The sequence below is a fragment of the Salmo trutta genome, chromosome 2, assembly GCF_901001165.1.
Source record: "Salmo trutta chromosome 2, fSalTru1.1, whole genome shotgun sequence".
Taxonomy (NCBI): Eukaryota; Metazoa; Chordata; class Actinopteri; order Salmoniformes; family Salmonidae; genus Salmo; species Salmo trutta.
Window position 1 is genome coordinate 36,642,849 of NC_042958.1, and position 15,522 is coordinate 36,658,370.

Genomic DNA, 15,522 nt, shown 5'->3' on the forward strand with positions numbered 1-15,522 from the left:
GGCGCTGCACCCTTCTTCTTTAAGGCCGGGATGAGTACAGCCATTTGTTTCCCCCCTTGCACCCCTCTCCGGCCCTGTCATGGCCTAGTGAGACTCAGCAGGAAAAACAAACGCCCGCATTTAATGACCTCCAAAGGCTGGCTAGCTGCTGCCTGCCTCCCAGACCTAGATGCCAACCATATACTGTAGCCACAGTCCAGCCATGGCAATGAACCCTGAGCGCTGACGGAAGATTGGGCTAGTCAAAGGCTGCGTATCCCAAATGGCACCCTATTCCCTATATTCCCTTTATAGTGCACTACTTCTGACCAGGGCCCATAGGGCTCTGGTCAAAAGTAGTGCACTATATAGTAAGCTTGTGCGGTATACCATGTACCAGGGTATTTGGAAATAGCCACGGGATGGTTTTTCAATACCGTCAAAACCGTTGAAACTATTTCTTTGAAGTTTGTATATACATTTTAATATTTGTAGCTACTTTTTAAGTAAATACCTGCAGTCAACTTGTGCAATGTGTTAGAAGATAAAGCAGATTGCGTTCTTCATTTCACTTGTCACATTATTTTACATTATCAAGCATACCGTAGTTCCCTAGAACAGTTGAGCTAGTCACGTGTTTGTTTGTAAATATATATTGAAAGTCAAGTGTGTTTTGTTGCTTCAATAAACTGATCAGGGACGTGGAACTATAGTTTTCCTTCACAGAAAATACATTAGCGCAACACATTAATCAGAAAATAGCTTCATTTTCATCAGATGACAACAGAAGTGCAACACTATTTGGCAGGCAGCCACACTCGTAGGCTAAATTAGCTTACAATGAAAAAGCAAGGTATTTTTTGCAAAAACTATACATGGCCATCATATTTCTGTTTATCATAGAAAGAATGTAGCCAGCAACATTTTGCTCAACGTTTATCTTACATTTTACTGGAGAAAAGTAGGCTGGCTATACCTAGAAAAGTACTGGAGAACAGTAGCTCCACATCAGTCAGAGTGCTGCCTGCTGATAGACTACCCATTAGTGAATTCTCATCTGAGTGGAGAAATGCAACTGAAGCACAAAATTAGTCTGAAGCCGAGCAGAAATTACAATAAGAAGCATTTTAGATCTGCATTTACAAAACGCAAGATATAGCAAGATATTTCTTATGCGTTTTAGAATTCTGTGTGAAAACGCGACCCACGTGTTGGAGAAGTCAAAGCCCTTTGGATGAGTTATCTGTACAGCTGCCACCGCTATCTTTTGATTTCCTTACGTTTTCTTCTATTCTCCTTTCTTGGCCCATCTGCTCCTCAGAGCAGGCAGGCCCGTTGCCCTAGAGTGTGTACACATGCTGCTCTAAAGCCAGTACTGTTCATTCGGACAATATCTCTCGTTCACATTCGCTTGTAAATGTAAAAACATAACAAAAATGACATATGTAGCTACCTACAGAATATGTGTATAACTTTGAGCTGGACTGCGTGTCTTTGTAATTATGTATTTTTTCGTTTGCGCTCGTTAGCATATTTAGTTAGCAGCCTCCATGGAAATTCACTATTTCGTGTACAAATTCTGTTAGTATTCTGGTAATAGACGCTCAGTTGGCTTTAAAAAAATAATAATTGCCGCCCCATTGTGTAATAAGCCGGTAATACCGTAAATCCCGGGATGAGAGAAGGACGAAATGACGATATGAAAATCTGGATCCCGCCCAACCCTACTATATAGGGAACAAGGTGCTATTTGGGATGAACACAAAGTACTGGTCCACTCAGACACGCCTAGCATAAGAGCCAAAGCCTTACAATAATGTTACTTTCTAGAGTAAATTAGTGTTCTAATGTTAGTACATTACAGTCAAGCAAAGCCCCCCATTTTCTTCTCTGAATATTTTAGCCTGTTTGAGGAATGTCTTAGAAAGCATGGCTTTTATAGAACTTATTTGAAAGCAGAGCTACAGAGAGCAATCTCTGCCTGTGCCCGGCATACTCACAATACATTCTAATGATTTATTAAAATGAGAAATCATCATTTATTAGTGCTATTATGACATCTTTCACCAGTTTCCCCACAATCACACCCTGTTCTTAGCATGGATTGTATTGGATAAAGAAGCTGAGATCCTGATTATAATGACTGGGGATAGACAGATATATAGATAAATAGACCACCCTGGAGGGGAGCCGAAGAGGCAATCATTAAGATATTGCCTCGTCCAATGGTATTAAGGCTGATGTGAGCGGGAGGTAGGCAGGCTGGGTTTCATCTCTCTCTGGCTCAGTGCTGGGGTTGTCACTGAGGGCGTTGCTATGTCACCCGGTGAGGGTCCCTCCATGGACAGTCCTTGGGTGCGTCCCAAATGGCACTCTATCCCCTACGTAGTGCACTACTTTTGACCGGGGTGCACTACACACGGAATAGGGTGCCATTTGGGACACAACCCGTCTCTGCTGAAAGCAGTCCTGCCCAGGTCTCGACACACTCAAGTCTGCAATATGATTTGGGCCCCTCCATCCATCTGCACCCTCCACCCTCAACACCCAGGTCAATGATTACATTTTCAGTTAAGAGTCACTGAGCATCAATTTGGTTAATCCATAGAGGCCTCCATCCGGGGAGAGTCCCCATCTGTAACCCCCCTGAGTGTGTGTGGGCGTGTGGGGGTGTGTGTGTGTGGGTGTGTGTGTGTGTGTGTGTGCGTGCATACATGCTACATTAAACCTTTCCTCTGAGAATTCTAAACCATAATTGGCCTTAGAGTACATTTTCATTATGTATTTTGTATTATTGCTTTGGCCATGTGGGACTAAAATACAAAAGTGTTGTATTGGGAATCTATACAGCCAAGGCATGCCATAATTAGTCCTCACATTAGATTATAGGGCTCTTGTCAAAGGTAGTGCACTAAATAGGGAATAGTGCGCCATTTGGGATGCACAGTAGTACAGATCACAGCCCTTTTATTGTTCACCTATTATTCACACACACAAGACCACTCAGCCATTCAACCATTTGTTTTAAGAACCGGAGGGAGTGTCAGATAGACAAACAGTCATTAGGATACTATTACTCTCCTAATTGTCCCCCACTGGGAGATGATGCTCACATTGAACCTTTTAGAATAGAATCAACAGTCCGAGCTAGTCTTTGTATGTAGAGAAACTAACATCCACTGGCTTCTAATATCAACATTAGAGTGGATGAAGAGAAACGATGCTGCTGTTTTCTGTTACTCCCTTCTTGTTTCAGTAGAGTAGCCTAACAGCCTAGGTTACTGGTGGACTCTCCACAGTTTAACTTTGAGCACAACGAGAGGTTCACTCTCCCGTTCCTCAGTGCGTCTCCACCACAGCAGCCAGCCCTACTACATTACTACCTCCTGTCTCCCACCCCACTCCAGCATGCTGAGTTCCAGGCGCTCCCAGAGGGGGCCTCAGCCTCCCTCCACAGTGATGACAAATAGACGGGGAGGGAGATTATGAAATTTGCTTAAGTGTGTTAATGGCCTGATTGCTGGATCTGGGCTGGATTTGCTGGAAGTTGATTGAATAGAGGTGCAGGTTTTCTCCACGCCCAGCAGAGCTCAGGGATTTGAAGGCGCTCGCCAAGTCTGTTACACCAGAATTGATCTTAATTAGATCTGAAAGACCTGCCACAGCAGAATGGTCGCGGCGATTAAAATGAAAAACAGGAGAAATTACTGATCAAATTAATCATAATGTCGGGCTACAGCTGTAGGTCTGGTGTAATTTGCCAGTCCACTGAGTTACATCGGCCCCGGCAGGGTTGAGGCAGAGGAGGGAGAGAGAGGCTGCTACATACTGATCCGTGGCAGTGGGAGGCTTAGGCCAGCCCATCAACTCTCTCTAATTCCATTCGCTGAGCCCAGGCCCTCGTGACCCCTGTGCGCCATTCAGTGGCGCTAACACACTCACAGGCACACACACACACACAGAGACACAGGTTTGCATGCACACACACACACACATTCTACCATATGTTATCACTCTCTTCCACTTTCTTTTCACATTCTACTCCTTTAATTTCTGTTTTATTAGTTTCTTTTTCTGAGTTCTCACATGTCCTTTCTCCACTTTCCTGTTCTTCTATAGAAACAAGAATGTAGAATGTCTCTTAACGCAAACTGTCTGGTTGGTTAGGTACAATACTCAGTCTGCCTGAGCCTTATCTGCTGTTTCTTGTGTGAGTGACATCTTCCAGAGGCTTATGAACAGTATCATGTATTCGCCAGCCCTACAGTACCTCTTGTATTGGTCAGGGCTGTCCTGTCACATGCTGTGTGTGTGTGGGTATGTGTTCACTTATAGCCCTTAACCTTGGCACAGTGTCTAGTTCTGTGCTTTCAGGGCTTACAGTATGTCCTGCCTCCATCCTCCATCCCTCTGTCAGCTTCCTGCCGTCTGCCTGGCCTCCCCCCTGCAGTCCTCAGCTTTCCTCTCCTCCGTCCCTGTCAGAGCTCCACACTGGGCCTGTCCACTCTATTCCATCCCTCCATCCCACAGACTCGCTGGGGTAATTACTGCCCAGAGCCCTGCTCTCTCTATCTCCCTCCCTCCCTCCCTCCCTCCCTCCTGTTCCAGCGCTCCACAATTTACCACCAAAACGTCTGCAGACATCTCTTTCTCTCCCTCTCTCTCCTTCCTTCTCTTCCCCAGTGCACCCCGACATCACAGGACCGCGGGGCATCAGACCCACAAGTGCTGCAATTACCTGAGCCCTTTCTCTCTCCCCTATCCTTTTCTCACTCTTTCTTCCTCCTCCTCTCTTCTCTCCTGACTCCCCTTCAGCTCCCTCAGTAGTCCCTGGCAATCAAGCTTCATTAGAGCCATCTTGTGAAAACCCATCGTCACCAAGGTCAGGCCCTGCCCACCACAACAGGCTTTTAGGGGCCTGGCTGTCTGCACTCTCCCCATCTCTTGCACTCCCTCCCTCCCTCCTTACCCTCGGTCGGTCTCCAGCCCATCTCAACTGCTTTTGTCTCCAGCTGACGCCCCTTCAAAACACCCGTGTCACTGTCTTCCGCTGCAGCGCACTTTTGCCTGTCAACCACTGTTAGAATCAGCACCCTTCAATTTGTTTCATTCCTTTTTTTGTGTGTGTTTTAAATGGCTCTTGCATATCGATGAATTGATTTTCCAGATCAGGTACACGCCTGCTTAATTTACTCATGCAGCCCCGGATAATTCCACAGTGTATTAAATGTAAATTAAGATGACATGCCCCTAGCATGCTAAATGTACCCATGATTTCCATGCCCATAGCTCTTAGTATGATAGTATCATATCTAACAGGACTCATGTAAGTCTATGAAATTGTCCTTTACCGCTCAGAAATTTCATGAGAAAATCGAATGTTCTTTGGTGAACAAAAATAGTGTTAGAAGTGAATTAAAAGATGTCATAGGCCTAATACAAACATCAAAGATATATGGTCATATCGCAGTAACTACTACTGAATTAAAATACAGCATATTTTTCCATAAAGCACTGGATTCAATTCATTTGTTATTAATGTGTCCTTAAAAAAGAAAGTGTGTAAATGAGCAGCTGGGGGTAGATGTCTTATGTGTTGTGGCGTCACTGCTGTCTAGTGCTAGCAGTAGGGCCTTGTCGGTAGTCAGGCTCCTCAGCAGCTCAAGTTGGGAGGCGGTGGAGGGAGGGAGTCTCATTAATGCACAGGAGAGCTGGCTCTTAAGAAGGCAGAAAATTGCCTTACATAACGACCTCAGCACCACCACCACAATTTAGAAATACAAATGTGCACTGTTGACTGAAGCAGAAAATAAGACTGTTGTCCATCAATAGACAGCGGCACATTTCTCATATGAATATTTATACAGCAGCATAGGTGGAGGGAGATGAGGGAAACAGCATGACAGCCTTACTGCTTTTATTTACTTCAAATTAGAAGGATTAGGCCCGAAGGCAATCTTTAGACTCAGGGCCAAATACATTTGAGGAAGTAAAAAAAAAAGCATATTCATATTTACTATATTTTCTGAAAGAATAATACGTTTTTCACTCTAGCCCATGGACAATTCCTGCACATTTTTTTTTATTAGGGATGTAACAAGCACTCTGTTGCTGAGTGGCTCTGCAGAGGCATACTCACCTATTTACTACTTCCCGTCTGTGTTTTGGCGCTTGTTCCTCTTCCCCAGCCTTTCTCTCCCACTGGGCAGGCAGAGAGCTGGGGAGAAGAGAGGAGGTAACCAACTCAGCCTAGTAGTGAGACTTGGTTCCCCGATCCACCTACACTCACACTGGGGGCGACACGCGTTAGATGCCCACAGGGGAGCCTTGGGGTTGGGAAGCCAAGCCAAGGCTCACTTAACAGTGGATACGGAATAGGGTTTCTTAAATTATGAGGCTAGGCCGTGACATTGAGTTCCCCCCTCCTCCTCCTCCTCCTCCTCCTCCAGTGGGCTCCCAGACACAAGCTGCTGTCTAAGTGCTCCACTCCACTGAGGAGGCCAGTCCCCCTGTGGGGCACGATTCTCCTGCCTGTAATTTCTAATGCCCATTAGCGACCACAAGGAAAACAGCCGCTCTGCACAGCAGCACTGACCTGCACCGCAAAAAGCATCCTCTTTTAATGCAATGTTATTGCATTACTCTTATAGGCCAAGTCAAATGTTCCCATTTCTGGTCAGTGCAAAATATGACCAGAAAGTATGTTGTTTGCATGTTATGTTAGGGTCACTCGATAGCTACACTCTAAATGCTGATATACTATTGGAATTAAGGAAATGGAAGTATAGGCTCCATCTTATATTCATCCAGGTGGGGGATCTTTGGCCTCATTTGATTAGCGGAGTGAAACTGATGTTGATGCTTCTGTGAATGGACCACAATACAAAACCAATAGATTTAGTTAACTTTAGCAGCTCCTCAAAGAGCACGGCCTCGGGAGTTAAACAAGCAGATTATCAATACACAAAGTCTGTAAATGTCATCGATTCATCTCACCACTTAATGCTGATATAGCGTGTGTGCGTGCGTGTATGTGTGTGTGTGCACGTGTGTGTGTGTGTGCTTGCACGTGTGTTTGCGTGAGCAAATATGTGTGTGTGCGTGTGTGTGTGCGCGTGAGCGGTGGGGTTTATCGATCACGGGTGACTACGTCTCGGCCACAGAGCCCCTCTCTTGTGATTAATCTCTGGAGTCAATGACACATGACAGGCCTCCCCCTCGACCGCCCTCATTTCTCTTCATTATAAGCCGTATTTTGGGACACCACAGTAAAGAGTAATCATTTACCTTTATTGTGTTTATAAGGCCGGAGCACGGATGTCCCTTTCTATATTGAATTGAGGACATGGAAAGATCACCGGTCATTGATTAGGAGGAAATTAAAGTAATTCAAATGCTATATTTATATGTCAAACAACAGCAACTTGAAAAGAGACGGCATTTCCCCTCAGGTCATGAAAAATGGTCAATATATTTTGTTTAGGTGATTGTTGTTCCTTAACCTTTTTAACAGAAATTGTTTAACACACACCCAAATAATTGAATCAATCTCTTGGGGTAGTTTCCTGGACACAGGTTAAACCTGGTCCTAGACTGAAAAGCACTTCCTATGAATATTCTCTATTGAGCCTGCTTTTTAGTCTAGGACTATGCTTAATCTGTGTCTGAGAAACCAGCCCCTAATTCTATACCATGTGATACTCTGTTGTTTTTCTGTGCATTTTTTCACCTGATGTTTCATTTTTCACTTACTACTGTAGTAAACTGAGAAGTAGCACAGACCAGGAATGCAATGCATCCACTTCACACTCTCAGCCAGAGTAATACTCTCTCTGCTATTTTACATCTGCAGCAGGAGAGGAAAAGTTGCTTGAAAAAAGGGCATGTTTCTCAACTTTACAACTGTATGCAAACTGGACCAAATGTGTCACTTCATAAAATCGCAATGGTCAGTTCTTTTCCACGAATGGTACTTCATCATATAGACAGTTGCCGTAAATTTAACACATCCGAAAAAAGCCAAATATTATGGATTATTAAGCAGAGAGAAATGAGAATAAAAGGGATTTTATAAAGGTACCTTTTTTAGCCACACAGTCGGTGGCCCCTCTGACCAGAGGAAATGTACTGTTCTGCTGATGGATGACTATAGAACCCACCGTGAACTCTCAAGCCCCACAATTATCAACGAATGGGCGAGAACAGATTTCATGTAACGATTCAAGCCGCTGTTAATTTCACATGAGGCTAATGAGCGAGAGGATTGACGGCCACTGTCCTGCACTCAATCATCCCTTTATAGTTAGCCCGAACGTTTTCAGGACTCTGCTCTTCCTTCATTAGCATTTAGCCTCATTAAATTCATTAAATATAGCCATTCTCCCACCACTAAGGATGTCTATTTCCTGGAGTTAATGCATTTTATTTTATCAGCTCCCACCCCCCTCTGTTATCTAACTGTCAGACTGCTAGGCTATGATGACATCACTCCATTAGCACGCACCACTCCCACCCATCTCAGGCCCACTGCCATCAGAATGGTTTGAATGGTTACCGATGTGCTTGTGTTGTATTGTCAAGGCATTTTCTGTCCCTGATGTTCTTTTTGCCTTTCTGGCTTTCTCATCCCTCATCGTCAATGTTCAATGTCCTTTCGAATGTTAATTTGGGACAATGGCCAATAAGTAGAGTGGCAACAGAGGTCCATGAGTGACCCAGACTACGCTCTGAGGACCCAGAGTGGAGGAGCAGTGTGTGAGGCTGCTCCCCCCCAGCCATTTCAGCCAACCCTGGGACTAGAGGTGTTTGGGAGGGCCTAATGGCCTTTTGATGTACATGAGCCCAGTAGCGGATGTGAGGGCAAGGAGGAGCCAGGAAGGGAGCTGTTTGGGGAAGCTAGGACGAGCAGAGGACTGGCAAGGCACTGACAGACAGAGAGCGTGTTTTCTCATGTCACAGCTGATTACATTCACTCAGGAGTGGGAAAAGAAGAGCGGGATGGAGGGGATGTGAGAGGTGGGGCCGAGAAAACGGGAGCGAGGGAGGGGAAATGTACACTGTGTGTTTTTCCTCCTGAGATAGACTCTCGTTGCTCTCATCCAGAAGCAAAAACGCTATTTATTGTAAACGTTCCCTGTTTGGTTAACTTTTGCCACACTTTTGGCTGAGTGATAACGAGCATGACAGCAGGACTTAAGATGGATGGGCCGCTTTATCAGATGGGCTTCTTGCATCTGGCTACATTCAAGAGCATTACTTTGCCAGGCTTCCTTTTACTGTTATCATCCTCGTTTCCACGTGAGGAACCTCTTAGGCAAGCTGAAGTACATTCTGTTCCATACTGGTCAGATATACTGTGTCCTTATGTACAGAATCATTTGTCCATTACACATGCTGTGTATGTAGGTCTAATAAAGGGAGTATTTTCATCCTACAGTAATTGTCTACTCTTAGCTAAATGCTCTCTGATAAGCGCCTTCTAAGGAGCTGAGAGAATCATTATGGATGTTGTTCAAAGCTCATTGATAATGATAGAACACTGTTTTCCTTTCCCAGTACATATGGCTGCGAAACAAACAAAAATGATGGTTTGTTAAATTATTGTGGCTTTTGGGGGGCGGTAAATATCAAAAAGGTTTGAGCGCTGCATGCATCAAGCCTATCAAAACTCCCATGAGATGCTTCCCTTTTTGTTGTCTGACCTGGGTTGATACCCATTACCTCTGCTCTTCTCTGTTCCATTGTGTCTGCCGGAAAAGCGGTTCACTTTCAAACAGGCACATAAGAAGAGCCAGCCCAGAATAAACTCCAGTTAGTTTGAGTCACACACATTTACGTTTCCAGGGTTCTGTTCACACTCACAGAGACCATTTTTATCCTATTCCTGAGATTGCACGGGTTACTGCACCAGGTGACCCTCATGGACAACGGGTTACTGCACCAGGTGACCCTCATGGACAACGGGTTACTGCACCAGGTGACCCTCATGGTCAACGGGTTACTGCACCAGGTGACCCTCATGGTCAACGGGTTACTGCACCAGGTGACCCTCATGGTCAACGGGTTACTGCACCAGGTGACCCTCATGGTCAACGGGTTACTGCACCAGGTGACCCTCATGGTCAACGGGTTACTGCACCAGGTGACCCTCATGGTCAACGGGTTACTGCACCAGGTGACCCTCATGGTCAACGGGTTACTGCACCAGGTGACTCTCATGGTCAACGGGTTACTGCACCAGGTGACTCTCATGGTCAACGGGTTACTGCACCAGGTGACCCTCATGGTCAACGGGTTACTGCACCAGGTGACCCTCATGGTCAACGGGTTACTGCACCAGGTGACCCTCATGGTCAACGGGTTACTGCACCAGGTGACCCTCATGGTCAACGGGTTACTGCACCAGGTGACCCTCATGGTCAACGGGTTACTGCACCAGGTGACCCTCATGGTCAACGGGTTACTGCACCAGGTGACCCTCATGGTCAACGGGTTACTGCACCAGGTGACTCTCATGGTCAACAGTGACTGTAACAGAGTTGACATTCACTGTCATCATTTTACCCATGGTGCAAAATATGTATTTTTAACAATTTGGCTGCTTTATCAAAGAATGGTATCTACATTGAATCAAGGACCTTCTTTTTGTACCTACTGACCCCATGTACTGTACAGTATGTATTCAGTTAGGGTGATGAATAAGGCTTATGGGGAGTGATGACAAGTAGACTAGAAACATCTGTGGCTTGTGGTCCTATGAAGATGACATACTGATGTTTCAATATAATAATATCATATTATAATATTTGTCCTACAGTGTACCTGACTTTATATCACACAGCAGTAGAAGATTCAATACTCACTGGTGACTCCACAATATGTATTTATCCAACTATTTGATGTCATTATCAGATTCCTGGGGCTCCTGTTTGTGGGTTATTGGCACGATTCAGCCCTAGCGAACGGCTAGTGAGATCCATACCACTAAGACTCCATAACCACCCTATTGATGGGAGAATGAAAAGGCTGGAACACAACGGTTTATATGGCGGCCTTGTAAATAGGAAGATCACTGTTTATCTCCTGCAACACATGCAATCAACACAAATGCTGGGCCACGTCTGTCATTTTCTGCCTCCTGTAGCGCTGTTGAGAGGAGGCACTGTGGCGGAAAATCACCTGTTTAGATGTCCAACACTGCTATCCCCCCTTCTTATGCCTAGTTCTCCCTCACACTGCTATCCATATTACCCAATTGAAGACCCTAGGCTAGAGCCCAGTCGATTATCTCTTTTTACCTGGATTTACCGGAATAATAGCCTCCGAATAGCAGAGGAATAGCAAACACAATGATACTACCACCAACATATTCAGTTGGGCACGTATAGCTACACAAGGAAATAGCACTAAAGTATCAACACACGCACACACTGATACCATTATCTGTTCACTGATCCAGACCTCTCAAACTCCACATGAGGCCTGGCTCTGCTCTGCTTTGCTAGCTGTAGTGTTGACGCCCCACTCTACATCCTCCTCCTCTCCACTGTGCCTCTATCAGGCTAGCACATCACCCCGTGGTATGACCAAATACACATCATTAACCCAGTTAAATAAGGAAATCCCCTTTATCAGACCAGCGTATCGCTTGACATAACCAAATCACCTAAGGGCATGATGTTTAAATGACCAAATCCCTCTCTGCCTCACCATTATATCACCTCTCACTCACACAAATCCTCTCCCCCTCAGCAGAGAGCAGAGAGAAAGTGGCTCCACTCAGAAATGAAGGGAGGATTATCTGTTAATGCAATCTCTTACTGACTGATATCACCAGCCGACCCTTCCTGCCACTTTTGCACCGATACATGTATTTATTTGAAGATTTGGCCCGGATAAGACCCTCTCAAATCCAGCACCGTGGTCATAAAGCAGGATGAGGGTGTCTGGCTGGCTCTCTCCATCCCCCCACCAGGACAGATATAGAGGCAAACCTGGCTCCTCATCACAATGCTTTATTTCTGTCTAAAATGTCACTATGTGAACATATTGCTTCAAGGGAGAGATATGTATATCTCAATGTAACTATTACAATAATAGCAGGCTAAACTCTTATTGTCATAGTGACACTACAAGCTTTGTCATAGAGAAGACTATAAACAGTCTGTCCACACACTACCATTTTGTCTAGATACCAATCCCACTCCAAATACTTTTTGGCACGAAGGAATCTTGCCATTCCATTGGTTAGCCAGGTTTTATTTTGTTATTGTTTTTCTTTCTCCTGATTCCATGAGATGTCAAAATAAACAAACTATTGCTATCTCTACTGACATCAACTTCAATATGATCTAAAATGAATAAGATAAGTTTAGAAGGTTAGAAGTCAGTATATCATCTCAAAAATGTCTATTTAAAATGACACGAGTCCTTTAGGGCATCCATTTCACAGGAGAGTGACATGTTTTCAAAACGATTACTGTATGCCAAGTAATGAAATACATGCTTCCTCTTCTGTTCTGTTTCTCTGGCCTTTACAATAATTCTACCCTGATTGTAAGTTACAAGCCTCCCCTTGTAGAAAAAAAACACATGATTTCACATGCAGACACTCACATGATTTTACATATAAAATGTCCACGTTTTACACATGTAAAATGTTATTTCACATGAAATTTGACATGTGAAACCATGTAGTTTTGGAACACTTCACATATGATGATACTTCATATAAAGCTTCACATAAAGCTTCACATGTGGATATTTTTTATATGAAATTTCACAGGTGATGCCCTGCAAACAAAAACTCAGTGTTTTCAACGTACATATTTAAAATACATGATTACAGTGTGCATGTTTATTTATACAGTAATTATTACTCAACATGTCCTCACCTGGGATTTGAATACAGCATTCCGATCTTCCTACTACGCAATCATGTCTGTGTCAATAAGTGATTTCACCTGTATTCCTGCACTTTGGGAAAACTATTTTATTTATCATAGGGATTCAGTAGTATCATTAAAACTGAATAATATGACCCACCAACATTGGACATTAAATAAGTCAATGAAATCAATGAGAGAATAATCAGATGAAGTGATAACTAAAAGAGCAATGCAGATGGCACTCTTTTTCTAAGTGCAGCGATGTATTATATGTTATGAATCTTTCGAGGACTTCTCAGAACGCTGAAGACTTTGTGGCGCAGCAGAAATATCCGCAGACCCCAAATTCAGAGACCGCGAGTTCAAATTCCAGTTGGGGTCATCTTGAAAAGTCAGCACTAAATGATCATGTCAAATGTAATTATATTGATTAAAGATGTTTACACTATTTTAGCTGAACAGTGTATCACCTACCTTAAAACCTCATATCATTTCATTACGTCCCTTCCAAAAAATATGTAAATAGCCATTTTCACATGTTGAGCTGTCAAAAGAGACACATGAGGTCAGTTGTTCACATGTGAAACCATATGTTCACATGTATTAAATTTAAAGTTCACATGTTAACACCATCTTTTCTCATGTGAGGAGAATAACATGTTTTCACTTCACATGTGAATTTCAGATTCAAAGGTGAAATTTGCAGATTCACATATGTGGAAATAGAATTTGCATTTTAGTTTCATGGTATCACTTGTTGAAATTTTACATCCCCATGTTGTCACATTTATTTCACATGAGATAATGCTTCCACGTGTGCTCAATGTTTTCACATATGTAGTTTCATGTTATCACATGTTGCTTTTAAATGTTGCCACATGTTAACACATTAACTTCAGTGCTTCAATGTGATCACATGAAATGTGTCTCTTGGAACAAGAGCATGGAAAAACAAATACAATTGTCAAAAGTTACAACCCTCCTGAGATATATGGAAATTGTGTGCATATGTTTCATCATTTTGAGATAACGATATATGTCAATTAGCCAATGACGAGTAAAAGCTTGAATGAGACTCTCAAATGCACTTCACCTCAGTGAAAGATGAATAACTAAAGTGAACAGACATTTCTTCTTAACATTTAAGACTGAAGTTGGTCAGAAAGACGAACGCGGGTTGGGCATTTAAAGAAAATCCTGCGATTTTCTGTGGGGAAAATGGATGACTAGGGGACCCAATATCAATCATGGCCAGTTTGAGGCCACCAACATGAAATATGATTTCACAAGAAAAATGCAGTGTCATTCTTAATGTGCTTAACCTTTACTGTCAATGAAAAAGTATTGATCGTTCCGTGGCATTTTTTCATCATTTGATTTCAGAAGGCGTAATAATATAGTGGTGGGGGTACCATAAAAGATGAATGGCAACTGAATGGTCTCAGCTTAACAAAGCTCAGGTCCCCACAGAATGATTTAGCCGGTGGGCCGAAGCACCATATCTGCTTTAGTTTAAAAGATAATCGATCCTTGGTGAGGTGGGGTGTTTTTTTTTCTTCATATAAGCTACATTTATTTTTTCTAAACACATTTCCATTTGTTGGCAATCTCTATTCTAGATTTTTTAGCTAGCTGGTCAAGGAAATGCTGCCAAGTACTATAACAGTAAACCAATCAAAACCTCTGCTAATTGTGTCTGCCAATCATGTTCTCTGTTACAAAAGAAGTAAACACAGCTGATGCCAGCTCGAGGTGGAAGGAGAGAGGGGGAGCCCAGGAGTCGGAAATGGCGGCGAGTAGTGTGGAAACGGAGGAAATTGAGAAAAAGTTGGTAAAGCAACAGCTGTGCTGGAATGCGAACAATATGGGTGTCAGTTCTGAGTGGGAGGATGAAGGTCAAGGACTGGAATGGTCGGTAGTGGAAAGACATAGGAAGAAGAGAGATCATGATGCAGAAAGCAGTTAACCGTTTAGTAAAGAAAGCATAAAGAGGGCAAAGGTAGGAAGCAAGAGTAATGATGTGTTTGAGTGGAAAGAGGTGATAGTGTTTGATGAGACCACAGGGCCTCACTTACACCCTTTCCAACTAACTAATGCCATAAATAGGTAGGTGAAGTGAAATTAGCTCGGTTCATTGGAAATGGTAGATTGTTAATATTTTGTGGTAGCCAGGCTCAGCATGATAAGATTCTGAAAATGAAAAAGCTTAATGGGAAGAAGATTAAAAGCCATGACCCTGGTGCTTGTTATTTTCCCCAGTGTATTGATCCCTGTGTTTCCTGTCTCTCTGTGCCAGTTCTTCCAAGTCAACCAGCGTTTTTCCCGCTCTCCTGCTTTTTGCATTCTCCTTTTTCTAGTCCTCCCGGTTTTGACCCTTGCCTGTTTCTGGACTTTGTACCCGCCTGCCTGACCATTCTGCCTGCCTTGACCACAAGCCTGTCTGCCACTTTGTACCTCCTGGAATCTGATCTGGTTTTGACCTTTTTGCTTGTCCACGACCATTCTCTTGTCTACCCCTTTGGATTAATAAACATTGTAAGACTCCAACCATCTCCCTCCTGTGTCTGCATTTGGGTCTCGTCTTATGCCTTGATACAGAAGTATATGAAAGATATTGCACATCCACTATTCATTGAAGTTAAATCTATCCATATTG

The 15,522-nt window shown here is 43.5% G+C and overlaps 1 protein-coding gene across 1 annotated transcript in view; it reads left to right on the plus strand.

The window, feature by feature from the left end:
* The window catches only part of LOC115154672 (POU domain, class 6, transcription factor 2-like), a 125,149-nt gene that overhangs the window by 60,049 nt on the left and 49,578 nt on the right, over positions 1-15,522 (plus strand). The window lies entirely within an intron of this gene.